General features: G+C 37.7%; 1 protein-coding gene across 1 annotated transcript in view; it reads left to right on the top strand.

The window, feature by feature from the left end:
• The window catches only part of PTDSS2 (phosphatidylserine synthase 2), a 50,291-nt gene that overhangs the window by 9,970 nt on the left and 27,115 nt on the right, over nt 1-13,206 (top strand). The gene's annotated exons all lie outside the window — the stretch shown is intronic.

Raw genomic sequence — 13,206 nt, 5'->3', positions numbered from 1 at the left:
CGAAAGACAAGGTTCTCTCAGTTTGACACTGAGAGATCCCTGTCTTTCGGTGCTACACCTCTGAAGATGCCAGTCACAGCTGCTGGCGAAACGTCAGGAACTACAATGCCAAGACCACGGCAATACAGCCCGGAAAATCCACAACAACCATCATTCTCCGGCCGTGAAAGCCTTCGACAATATATAGGGCATACTATGTTTCTTAATTTGTTAATATTTTTGCTGTTTTAGAAAATGATAGTATGCTGATGCTTTGAAAGTAAAAAGTCAGCTGGGGGATGTGGGTAATCCAGTGTTGCATGAAAGAACCGTACTTGTGTGGTGGTGGAAGATAAATTTAAGCTGCTAGGCATGAAATTAAAGGCTGGGACTTCCTAGACAGCATTTTTAGAAATGTTGCTTGTTTCATGCAAAGGGCTATCTAGACAAGTAGAGATTAAGGTTTTCCGATCATGGGTGAAACTGTGATGTTGGGAGGAAGAGTTCATATTTGCTGCACTGTGGAATGTTTTACAGCCGATTGATTCTTTGCAAAAGATCAAGTTGGGTAGCTGGGTTTTGTAGTCTGTGCAAAAGAGATGGACTTCACTTCAGTCAAAGTGGCATAAGACTGCTGGTGGTTAATATTAAAAGGTTTAAAAACTAATATAAATCTAACTCTTTGCAAAGTGTTAATCTCTTAAAAACATGCAACTTGTTCATAAAAGTGGCCCCCCTAGTGTAGTTTTAGAGGGTAAGAAACTTAATGCTTATTTTTAAAAAGTGATCTAGGAGGATGTCTGGGAAATTACATGCCAGTTACCCTAATATCTATTCTGGGTAAATTGGCAGAAATTATTGTTTAAATATAGAATTACTGTAAAAGCTTTATTAAGCAGTTTCCACAGGGAAGTGGTTGCTGGTTAACCAAATATGCTGGTTAACCAAGTTTTTATCCAGCACTAACATGGCAGAAGCATCAACCTGGCTGGAACCTCCAATGCCACCTGCTTGGCAGTGTCACCACATTGTTCTTGATGGCTCTTATGAGGCCTGATTAGATATAAGCATGTACTTAAGAAGCTGCAGGCATCTTGTTAGTTTTTCTACATCAGATCATTTAATTTATTACAAGAGGTACACCTCAATAATGTCTTAGATTTGTTACGGGTACAGTGTACAGGTAATAGCAGAGCTTTTTTTCTGGTAGTATGCACCAGTATGTGGTACCAGCACCTCTTTTTGCAGAACTGGCACCTCTTCCACCTGGCAGGCTTGGGCCTCCAATGCAGCAAACATCATGAGTACCAGCACCTACCTACCTACCTACCTACCTACCTACCTACCTACCTACCTACCTACCTACCTACCTACCTTTCTTTCTTTCTTTCTTTCTTTCTTTCTTTCTTTCTTTCTTTCTTTCTTTCTTTCTTTCTTTCTTTCTTTCTTTCTTTCTTTCTTTCTTTCTTTCTAGAAGTACTGAGTAATTCTATTAGAGAAGCTCTGCTTCTGTTTTAATCTTTTATTAAAACTTAACTATTACATTTTGAACATTGTCTAAATCAACACAAAACTACCATCCATTATTACTGTTACATAGATAATTAAAGGAGAGCAATTACATGAATCCATAAAAGTATCTTACCTAAAGCTGAGCAGGTCACAAGTAGACATGGGCACGAACAGCATTACGAACTGAAAAAACCCACGAACAGCCTGATAGGCTGTTCACGAACAAGCGGTTCGTGAGGCCCCATTTCAAACGAACAAGTGGTCGTTGCAAGCCTCGTTTGTGGTGTTCGTCAGCCGTTCATCAAGCCAGACAATCTGGCACCTTTCAATCAATTCCCCTGGCAACATAGGCATGGACGGTCTGAACCCCTTCTGGCTTTAACCCCTTAAAGTAGCTTCTGCAGACAGTTCAGTTTTTTCCACTGTCAAAAGAAAATGACAGGAAAGGGAGGGACCCATGGATCCCATGGAGATTCTCCTCACCCCTCTCGCACCGGGCCGCAGCAGCCTGGTGACACTGGGGTGGGGCAGGGGGGGTGGGGGTTGTAGGTTGTTTAAAGGGCCCTGCTGCTTGCAAGTGGCAGGACAGGGCCCTTTAAACTATCAGCTGGCAGGCAGCAGGGAGGAATCCCCCCCCCCGCCGCCTTCCAGCTGATAGTTTAAAGGGATCTTTAAAGGGCCATGAACAACAAACATGTTCGTGTACAGGTAATGTTCGTCAATGTTCGTTGTTCGTGGATGGCAACGAACAGCGTGTTTGGGGGTTTTTTCCTGTTCATGCCCATGTCTAGTCACAAGCAAGGAGCCCTTTCTGAAAAGAAGCTGTTGATCAATTTAGCTTCCCATATTTATAGGTTTTAAAAATCATCTCCTAACAGTAGCTAACTGTCATGCTTGATAAGGATGCACATTTGTATCTAACTTAATCGTATAACTTCAAAAGCCCTATAAGATTATCTATATTTAAAATGTCTTCAAATATATGAAAATTGTTAGTTCGTTCTTGCCACTTTTTCTCTTAACAAAATCTATTAAAATAGTGATTACTAGTCTATCATACATATGAATATCATTTGATGCTTCATCATACTCCTATCTGTATGAAAGTTGCTGACCCAAAACTAGGTCTTTGAGAGAAAATGGCTGAACTTAGGTTCAGGACTGTAAATGTTGTAAGGTTTGTGGTCAAGCCTAGGAATGTATTTGCAGAGTTGATTGGAAACACCTCTGGAGCAGTCTTTAAGTTCCCCAGGGATTTGACCTTGGAGAGACTGTTCTTAGAGAGCTCTGTGTTGACTCCCTAGTTTTTCACACAGCTGTAACACCAATGAACAGCTTGACCCTGATTGGTTCTTGAGTTGCTGGGTGATTCACTGAGACCTGAAAAGATGGCTTCCCAGTTTGACTAGTTTTCATCATGATGCAAGTATGCTAGAGAGAAGTTAAAAGCTGCATGCTATTCTATCACCTTAGCATGTCCTTATGCCAGATCAACTAGGCATGAGAGAGGGCTTGCTTTCTGACGGATGGGTGAGAGATGCAACAATAGAAACCACTTAGAGATGCTTAGGTAGTTAGCTCTCAAGATTTAGATAGGCAGTTTTAATATTTAGCAACAATAAGGATTTCTTGTTTTATTACTTGTTGCCTGAGTAAGAGTGCTTCATGTTTTTGGAGACACTCTTTAATTAATAAACTTATCTTTTACTAAACTCAGTCTGGAATTCATGTCTTGTGCATGAGAACACCCCAGAAACAGACTCAAGATAGGAAAGCCTGGTCTTTGGGAAAGGGAGAGCTTTCGTTTTCACAAATAAGGTGAACTCATTCTACCTGCCTGGTTGCTGGAGTGGCTATGATCAGTGCCTTGAACTGGGAGGCAAGGTGGCAGGTTCCTTATATCATCTTTGAACTATATCTTCCCTTCTGTGAGGATCAAAGTTCTTGCCATTCTCCAGTGCTTCTGCACCTGCGTCTCAACACATAATATCTATTCATATAGGTTAGATGGCTTCCAGTCTATACAAGGCCATATAATTGGGCTACTTTTGTTTCTTGCTCCTCTCTAAGGCTATTACATTCTGGGTCTCTAAACTCTTTTTGGCATGTTAGCTGAGAGGCCAGGTTAGCTTTGTTTCTGTGTACCAAGACATCCTTCATAATCTTCTTTGTCAAGTCCAGCAAATACTCCCTATATTTCTGGCCATATCTCTGACACTATTATGCCCTCCTCACCATCCAGGTAATTCAGAGGAATGCCAGGAGCTCCAGCCTGGCAGCAGCGAGAAAACACCAATGCTAAATGGGTGATGCATGGGTGACTCACACAGGCATCTGTATATGTGGTTTAACAGATGTTTTACAATATGGAGTATATAGAAAAAGATCTACTGAAGAAAAATCAGCACATCTGCAAAAGGAAGCCTTGCTTCTTCAAACTGGTAGGGTCCTAGAGGTAGTTAATTATCCACACATTAATGGACTATAAAATAAGCATGATCTAGAAGATATTATGTTCTTTTAAAAGCTTTTGGCAAAATCTTCCAAAATACTTTTCAAAATACTTTTCAAAATACTTTTGAGTATTAGTCATACAATAAGAAAATGGGTCTCATGTGTTTAATAATTGATTACGCAGGAAGCAGAGGCTAGGAATACATGATCAGTTCTTGCCAATATATGGAAGTAAGAAGTGGGATCTTATGGGGGCAAGCAGTGAAGTGATCAAGTTTGTGGATGATATTGGGTAGTTCATTACAATGAAAGCCAAAATTGATCGTGGAAGAAATCCAAAGGATTTCTCCAAATTGGGAAAGAATATGGCAAATAATTTTAAGTAAATGTAAAATGATGCAGATTGGGACAACAGACACTGATGGGGGCTAAATTGGCAGAGACCTCTGCATCAGGAGTCCTGTGCATGCTTCATCAAATATACTTTATTCATTGGACAACAGTGGTAAAAAGCCAAAACCTGTGTTAGGGAGGTTATTGGTGAATGGGTTGAAAATAAAATGGCTTTTATGTGATTCTAGTAGGATAGCCTTGTTAGTCTGTTGTAGTAAAACAAAACAGAAGTCCAGTGACACTTTGAAGACTTAACAGCATCTATTCCTCTATGAGCTTTTATGAGACAGAGCTTACTTCTTCAGATACCATAGAAGAAATAAACCCCTTAGCCTCAGTTTTACAGAAAATTATAAAAAGGGAGGACCACTTGGATAGTTTATTAGAGGATGGGAGAGGTCAAAGGTTCTGGCCTCAGACCTTTCCCATCATCTATTAAACTATTGAAGCAATTTAAGTCCAGACATAGAGAATATTATCTAATGTATTAGACTAGGCCTCACTCTGCTGAACTATTTCCTTTCTTATAATTTTCTGTAAAATACAGAAGTGAGCTCTGTCTCATAAAAACTCATAATAAAGTGACTTGATGGCACAGAACACACAGACTTTAAGGTACCACTGGGCTTCTGTTTTGCTGTTGCAATGACCTTGTATATATCTGTGGTGCAGCTGCATTTGGAATATTGTGCGTAGTTCTGGTCTTTCTGTCTCAAAAAGAATAAAAAGCTAGAAAAGGGCAAGTAATGTGATCTAAAGGTTTCCTGAACAAGGAAAGTCTAAACCATTTGGGGTTTCTCAGTTTAGAAAAAAATGGTTAAAGTAATAAAGACTTGGGACCACTTATTTAACAAAATTTATATCCTGCCTTCCCTCATAAGGGCCACCAAGGCAGCTAATTAAGGGTAGTAGATTTAAGATAGAGAAAAGGAAGCACATAATTAATATGAGATGCAGCACATAATATCTCACTGCAGTGGTTTGTGGAGATGACTGGAAGCTTAAATTGTTTTAAACGGGTATTAGACAAACTCATGGACAATAGGTCCATCCTTGGATATTAGTCATGGTGGCTGGCCTCTATCTTTGAAGGCAGTATGCATCTGAATGCTAGTTTCTGGGGTGGGGCAGCAGGAGGAGGAAGCTGTGACATGTGTCCTGTGCTGTGAGTCTTTGGTATTTGGTCAGAAACCATGCTGGACTAGATGGACCATTTATGTGATCCAGCGCAAAGGCACTGGCATTCTTACGTTGTTGCACTACTTGTTTTTAGATGCACTTATAACTGCAAATAGTGTATCTCTTATGTCCTGCAGCAGCCATGACAGGGTTTCTTAAGGTGTCAGTTGGAATCAACACTAGCAACTGCTGCTGCTTTCTGCTGTTCCTTTTCTGGCTCGTCTCTTCATCTTTGCCATTTAACTACAAGAAGCATAGATTATTTCTATTTGCTGGACAAACCAGAAATATTATTTTGGTTTGAATCCAGTGGCACCTTAGAGACCAACAAGATTTTTTTAAGGGTATAATCTTTTGAGAGTCAAAGCTCCCCTCTAAGTCATATGATTAATGTAGTTTGTCATTTTGTGATATTACTTTTTATTTACTTCATTTATAGCCCACCTTTATCACAAGACTAAAAGTGGTTTACAAAACAGAAAAAAACAATTAAGACAGGACAAGGCATCCAAAACTAAGAGGCTGAACTAGAACATACAACTCACACTCTGAGGCAGTCCTCTAACCACACTTAAATTCCTAAAGAGTTCATAAATTTGAAAGGTAATTGAAAGAGTGTATCTGAATGTTGTCCCAGTAGATTCCATGGAACTTGTTCTGAATGTTCGTTATGAGTAGGGATAAACATCTAGGAAGAAAAACAGATCGCTTGTGTGTTTTACTAGGCATAACTTCCAAATAGCCTGTGTAAAACAAGATTTCTTTGTTTTTCCAATAAGGAAATGGTGGTTGGTTTTGTTATGATTAATAGCAAAGCCAGTTTGTTAAAAGAAACAAAATTTACACTTCCACTTTACACTTTAAAGAATTCTCTATGCTAACAAGTCTCTCTTTTTAAATTTATTTATTATAACTTTTATACAGAACACAAAAACATGCAACTTACAACTTGTATCAAGATATGGATGTTAATACAACTTAAGCTATTTGTTATGTGGCTTGTTGACAACATTAACTTTATACATGATATTTGGTAACTATGTTTACTGATTAAGAATGTTTTGATATAATTGTTTCAGAGATTGTATCTCTTCTCTATTGATATATTCAAAAAAGGGCCACCGATTTTCAAAAAATTTTGTTGACCTTGTAGACATGGCATCTTGTTGCAAGTTATCTGTAATTTTTTCAATAATAATTTGACCCCATATTTCTAAAAGCCATTGTTTTGATGTAGGGGGTGTTTGTTCCAGTGTGAGGGTATCAGTGACTTTGCTACTACTAGCAGGCTGTTTATTAGGTCATGTCTTATTGCTGGAATCTCAATATTTTGCCATAGGTTTAAAAATATTAATTGAGGCTATAATGGGATTTTATACTTCGTTATTTGTTCAATTTGTTGTATGATTTCTTCCCAAAATTTGTTAAGAATTGGGCATTGCCACCAGCAGTGTGCATAAGATCCAATGTTACCACACTTCTTCCAACATGAGAGTGAGTTAGATGAGTAAATTACTGATAATTTTTTTGGTGTTAAGTACCACCGTGTCATAATTTTGAAAGTTTGAAGCTTTGTATTTATTTCTTGGGAGTTAAAATAGTCCAGAGGTCCAGATTTCTTTCTATGGATCTTCAGTTATAGTTATATTACAATCTTGATGACATTTACTTTGATATTTAAACATTTTTGGTTTGTTTATTTCAGTAAGAATTTTGTAAATATGTGAGATGGTTCCTTTCTTTTTTATTAGAATCTAGGATTTCTTCAAATGCAGTTTTTGGCTTACGTGTTATCTCTATTAATTTGATTTGGTACGCCATGTGTGATAATTGCAAGTAGGTGAACCAAGGTATAGTGTTCTCCTTTTTTTTCTAGTTCAATTTTAGTTAATAAACCTTTGTGTGATGCTATATCAATTAGTCTTTTGTTGTCAGATAGTTTCCATTGATTGCTGGTTGATTTTTTATTTCCTGGAGGGAACCATTCTTGTGACAAAATAGTAGTGAATCTTGATATGTTAGGGGTTACTTTTGATCTGAATTTATCCCAGGTTTTAAGTAGATTTGTCAAAAATATATCATCATTGATTCGAATTGGATGAAGATTATTTTTACTCCATAAAATTTCTTGGAGAGACATGGGGGTATAGAGAGGTTCTTGTATCTGGATCCTAGCTGGGTCTTCTTTGTTTTTTAGTATTTGTATTATTTTTGAAAGTTGAACGGCATTCATATATAGTGATATGTCTGGGTATTTAAAACCACCGTTATTAGTATTTTGTCTGACTACATAAAATGATACTCTTATTTTTTTGTAATTCCAAAGGAAGTTGTTAAGCATTGTTTGCCATTGATTTATCATGCTGTGGGGGAATGAGATAGGTATTGCACGAAATAGAAAGATTAGTTTAGGGAGAATAAAAGCTTTAAGTGAAATCTATCGTACCAGGAGTACTGTTGTTTGTTCCAGTTTAAAATGTTGTTTTTATAGCTGTAAGATGTTCTAGGTTAGAAGGAATGTTAATTCCTAAATATGGTAGATATCTAGTTACCCATTGGAATGTATAGGATGCTCTAATTTTGTCTTTTGTTGCTTGCGATAGGTTGGTAGGAAGTATATTTGATTTTGAGACATTGATAGTTAGTCCGGATATTTCTGCAAATAAATCTAAGAATCATTGTAGTTGAGGTAAAATTGAGTTTGGTTTGGTAATGTATAAAAGCATGTCATCTGCGAACATGCTGAGTTTATGGGATTTGGATGCTATTTTTATTCCATGTATTTGGTTATTGTTTTGGATTTCTGCAGCTAGAGGTTCAAATGCTGTGGAAAAAATGAGTGATGAAAGAGGATACCATTGTCTGGTCCCTCTTGTAAGTCTTATCTCTTTGATAGTTTATGCTAACAAGTCTCTTGAGGAACATAGTTAAGTCTGGCTTTAACCAAGCTGAGCCCAAGTGTTCTTAACTGATACTTATGGAGTTCACTTTACTTTTACAGTCACAGTTAGAGGTATAAAGTAAGCCTCTAAGGAGACTGGGGCAGTTGCTGAGCAAGGAACAATCTACCATGGAAGAAGGAGCAAAAGGAAGCAAACTATTATATGCCTTTCTGTATGCCCCCATCCACTGTGCAAAAGGATCTAGGAGAGGCTTGCAGTCATACAAGGGAGTCTGCTCATTGAAGAAAAGCAAGCCTCAGATCATTCCATCATGCATTTTAAAAATTGAATTATATTATATTGTAATGCTTTGTATGCAATGCTATTTAATTTTGATTTTATATCTGATTACTAATGTGAGTGGGTTTTTTAAAGTTGTTCCTGTAGGTTTAAATATGGACCTCTAAGGAAAAAAGGAGGGAGGCTGGATGGGTTAGTGGAGTACGATCTGATTGGATGGTAGCTGTACCCTAGGGGGCAGAGCAAACTACAGTTTATAGTCAGTGTGCAGAGAGAAAGTATTCATTTTTGCTGAGTCAGGAAAACTGTGTAGAACTTGTAAGAGTCTAGCAATATTCTGGTTGTCAGTCTTTGGGTATCTCAGACTAAATCAAGCAAGTTGTGTGGAAGCCTAAGTCAGACAAACCGTGTGTGCGCCTCGGTCAGTTTGTGTATATCTGAGAGAATGATTATTCTATATAGGTCTAGGGTTGCCAAGTCCCTCTCCCCTCCCGCTGGGAGAGTAGGGTACCTGACACTTACCTTGTGTTGAGCATGAGTACGTGCGCGCCCCAGGGCTGATGCGGTGATGTCACTTCCAGCATTAATGATGTCACTGTGCTGTCAGGGAACACGTGTGCAATGTGTGTTCCCTGGGTGCCTGCTGGTGGTGGGCAACCTCTGTGGGGGCTTGCTACCTCCTGCTAATTGCTGGTGAGTGAGGGGGCAAATCCCTGGGAGTTTGCTCGCCACTGGCGGGACACCTGGGAACCCTATGTAGGTCAGGCAAGCTGTGTGGAAAGACCCAAGTAAATCTGTGTGTGGATGAGAAGACTGTGTATTCTGCTAGTGAAGATCTGTGTGGAAAATTGCAATGTAACAGTCTGTGAATATGCCTTTAAAAAGAGAATTATTTTTTTAAGGATTTATTTGACTCAGATCAAAGGAAGACAGGTTTTAGAATTAAAAATTCAGAGTTAGAAGAACTTTTGTTAGGGGATAACAATAAAGCAATCTCTAAAATGTATAAACTGTTATTAAAGTGGTTTACAGAAGATGAGGCAGTCAAGGTTCAAATGATAAAGTGGGCGATACATTGTAATAATGAAATAACGATGGAGGCATGGGAGCAATTGTGGGAAAATACCTTAAAAATTTCAACATGTACCAGTATTAAAGAGAGTGGCTATAAAATGTTATATAGATGGTATTTAACACTGAAAAAATTAGCCATAACTAATAAACAGCTGTCTAACAAGTGTTGGAAGTGTAAGGAGCATGAAGGTTCTCTATTTCATATGTGGTGGACTTGTGGCAAGGCCTAGAGACTTTTGGGCTAGAATATGTGCCGAGATGTCTTTAATACTCCAGTATAATGTTAAAAATCCAGAAATGTTGCTGTTATCTTTACATTTGGAAGACGTTAATAGAAATGATAGGATATTATTGTACTATATGATAACAGCAGCAAGAATATTGTATGCACAATACTGGAAGAGAGAAGAAACACCTGAAATTGAAGAATGGATACGAAAACTGTTGTACATGGCTGAAGTGGACAAATTAACGAGAAAACTGAGAGACCAAGATCCAAAGGGATTTTTCGAAGATTGGAAGAAAATGATAAAGTACTTAGAAAGAAAATGGGATGTCAATGGACAATTGTGGTCTTTTGAAGTATATTAAATAAGATAAGATATACTTTAGATCTTTACCAGTAGTAACAGACTAATAATTATGGTGTAGAAATATGATCAGAAAATGGGGGGTTGGAGTGCTGTTGGAAGTCAACATTGAAAAGGGGGAGGGGAGGGGGTGGGGAACATATACTTACGGGAACTGAAAAGAAATGTAGTTGCTTTTAATTTGATTGTATGTTAACCCATCCAATAAAATTTCATTAAAAAAAAGAATTATTTTTGAAACCAACAAGCTTAAGAATTATTCTGAAACAGGGTGGATTTGATTTAAATCAAACTGATTTAAATCACTAGTCAGTAAGGCTTGATTTAAATCATAGTTTTCTACATAAAGACTAATTCTTGCTGGTATAACTTTAATATGCAAGTAGATGAAGATTTTTAGAATAAGAACTTTTCATATTAGTTTTACAGTTGTATAAAATACTGATTTTAATACTATTAGAAACACATTATAGTTAATTTATTGTGAGATGAATTATCCCCAGTTTAGGTTAATCATTCATATTTGGACAACTTTTCTGTTGTACTTTATTGGAAGGAGAAAAATAATCATTACCTTAATAATAACAATTTAAATAGTTTTATTTATTCAACTGAAACAATAACATTACAGCATATGTTATTTGCAAACATCCATGTTTGTTAACTAATTTGGCTAAACAAAATATGTATATTTTAAGAAACTTAGACTGAAAAACTTAAATACTGTCCTCTGTAGCTCACTCGTCATCTTCATCTTCTTCTTTGTTCATAATCTGGAAAAGAAAAACAAGCTTTCCTGCTTTATTGGGTCCCAAACGATTTCTCAATTTAGAATGAATGAGTCCAAAGGAAGAGAATATTCTTTCAATGCCTGCAGAAGAAGCTACTGCTGTTAAAAGTGAAATCATTACTTGAACAGTCTCTAAATCCAAGTGCTTAAGTGACTTCCACCAGTTCACTGGTATGACTTTCTTTAAAATATCTTCAGCAAACATATATTTCTTGAATGGTTCCCCCTTAGCTCTGAAGTTTATTATAGTTGGCATTACAGATGGATGATTGCTGGATACCCATGTCATAGCTAACTCATCTTCCTCAGCACTTACGTTTTGACCCTGGTACTGGATATTGACAATATTTGCCAAAAAATGAGCTGGAGACAATGCTTGTCCCATTCGTTTTTTTAATGCTTGTAATTTAATTCTGTCCATGTGTAGTTCTGTTTTTAAGTGTTCACTCAGTTCCTTCCAAATTTCAACAGCAACAGCAATAAAACAGCTATTTTTCTGTATTTTGTTTAAAGCTTCAGAGATGGGTTTCAGGATGCTCAGCATATGTTCAACATTTCTCTTAAGCCCAATGTTGAGGATTTTGGCCGTGACAGTGCCATCTATTTTATCTCAATTTTGTTCACAAACTGTCATCAGAATAATATCTTGTAGGCAGAGGAACTGCCCAATAATCTTACAAAACCTCTGGAAGAGCATGACATTGTGAATGGATTAATGGAATTTATTTACCAAAAAAATTAAATATATACAGCCTTATTCTACATAATTAAAAACTAATCTTTATTTCATGATGGAATAACCTTTGGATGGTAATATATTTTCCTCAAAAAGCATTTTATTTTAAAAAATCCAATTTAAATCAAAAAAATCCGATTTTTTAAATTTTTTTAAAAAAATCATTGATTTTTATCCACCCTGTTCTGAAACCAATACTTATCAAACCACCATCTATAACAAGCCTTCCTATATTACCAGTTAAACTGGACTCTAAGGCTAAAGCCTTCAGTGGCAATGAAAACCTTTTGAGGGAGTTAGGGAGACAGCAATATGAAGGTTGTACAAACACAAAAGGGAAAGTGTTCTTGAGGTAAAAATCTGAGCAAAGTAGAGGACACCTGAAGCTCTGTGTGAGTGGAAATAAAAAGAGCTGGTTGACCAGAGCCCTTTTGAAGTATAAGATTAAGGTAATGTAAGGAGGGCCTGAATTAAAGGTCCAAAAGCAAAGGTGCGAAAACGTTTAAAAACAAACAGCAAATCAATATATATATTAATGGCTATTAGAGATGGGCAGAAAACCAACCACGGAACGTAATTCTGTTTGGAACGGCTGGTTCGTTTTTAAAGAAACACGTTCCGAGCAGCCACATTTTTAAGGAACAAACAAACTTTCCTAGCATTTCGTTTTCCTGGTTTTAGCAGCAACACACATTCATTCCATCACCCAGGCAACGGTGGCAGTCTTCAGGTTGCCCCCAATCTGAAGCCTCCACGTTTGATTGACAGCTGTCCTTGGCAAGTAGAGAGCTCCCATGTCTGGCCAATCCAGCCAGGGAAAGGGGGGGAGGGTTAGGATCTCTAAGGCCACTGAGGAGATGGGTCTTCAGCAGCCATGGTAACACCAATCTCTTCCTCCAAAACCATGGTAGGCACCTTTTTCTCCCAACCAGAGTGCTCCTGTGTTGTTCTAATCTTGGCTTTTTCTATAAATAGGGAAAGCCATGTGACCTGGTTTCATTTTTCTCCTGAGTGGGTTGTAGAGAGCTTGCTGGCTGCCTGTCTGGCTGTTTTGCTAGGAGAGGATCTGTGGCCATTTCTTGCTTCTTGGGAAGGCACTAAAAATCCTCTTTTCTCTTTCTTCCTTTTCTTACTGGGGACTGGGGGAGGTTCTTGGAAAAGGGTACTTTTTTCCCTTTCTTCCCCCACCCCATTCCAATGCTAGCTCTCTCTCTCTCTCTCTCTCTCTCTCACTCTCTCACACACACACACACACCCAGCCTAGTCCTAGGCCTTTGAGTGGGACTGGGTTTCTTGCTTTTTCTCTGTTTCTCTCCA

This window comes from Eublepharis macularius, chromosome 2, assembly GCF_028583425.1.
Source record: "Eublepharis macularius isolate TG4126 chromosome 2, MPM_Emac_v1.0, whole genome shotgun sequence".
NCBI lineage: Eukaryota > Metazoa > Chordata > Lepidosauria > Squamata > Eublepharidae > Eublepharis > Eublepharis macularius.
This window is presented reverse-complemented; position numbering and strand designations above follow the sequence as displayed.